Raw genomic sequence first — 1038 nt, 5'->3', positions numbered from 1 at the left:
CAATACCTCCAACTTTTTTCAAATATTTAATATATCTGCAGTTGATTACTTTTTGTACAATTTTGTCTTCAAAGGCTATTTCCTCCACTAGATTAAAAAATACAAAACGCAGAATTCACTTATATCTTGTTCACTTCCATGTCAAACATTTACAAGGTGCTCAGTATGTGTTTGTTTGCTGCGAAAATAAAGCCAGAAGTAGATCTAAAAAGGCCAATACCCCTACCGCTGCTTTTTCTATGTGCCCCCGCCTCTCGTGCTTGTTGTGTGCCCTGGAGTCGGTTCCGACTCATAGTGACCCTTTGTACAACAGAAAGAAACACTACCGGGTCCTACACCATCCTCACAATCTTTGCTGTGTTTGAGCCCATTGTTGCAGCCAGTGTGTCGATCCATCTTATTGCAGGTCTTTTCTTTTTCACTGACCCTCTACTTTACCAAGCATGATGTCCTTCTCCAGGGACTGGTCCCTTCTACATTGCCTCTAAAAATAAAAAAACAAACCTGATGTCGTCAAGTCGATTGCAACTCAGCAATTCTACAGGACAGAGTAGAACTGCCCCATATGGTTTCCTAGGCTGAAATCTTTACGGGAGCAAATGGCCAGGTCTTTCCTCAGAGCTGCTGGTGGGTTCCAACAACCAACTTTCTGTTTAGCAGCACGGTCAGTGCTTAACTACAGCACCTCCAGGGCTATGAGTAAGAATTGACTCAACAGCACGCAACAAGAAGTCATGACACAAAGTTTGAATATTTAACAAAATCTTCCCACAATACATTGTATTTTTTCTGATAACTTTCGTTTCTATATTTTACTGATGGATGAAAATGAGAAAGCAGTGAAAAATTGTGCCCAGAATTAGAATTTAGAAGAAGAATGGACAGAGTAGAGAGAGAAAATAACTTGTTAAAGGTATAAGTCATAGTTTGCTCATTAATAAAAATTAGGATGATTTCTGTGAGGAGACCTAACTTGGAGTTCTGTTAGGAAAACAGATGCACCCAGGTTGATTTTTAGGACTCTAGAGTAGAAGAACC

Source organism: Trichechus manatus, unplaced genomic scaffold (genome assembly GCF_000243295.1).
Source record: "Trichechus manatus latirostris isolate Lorelei unplaced genomic scaffold, TriManLat1.0 scaffold00012, whole genome shotgun sequence".
In the NCBI taxonomy this organism is placed as follows: Eukaryota; Metazoa; Chordata; class Mammalia; order Sirenia; family Trichechidae; genus Trichechus; species Trichechus manatus.
The sequence above is the reverse complement of the archived record's forward strand: the minus strand, read 5'-3'. Positions refer to the sequence as shown.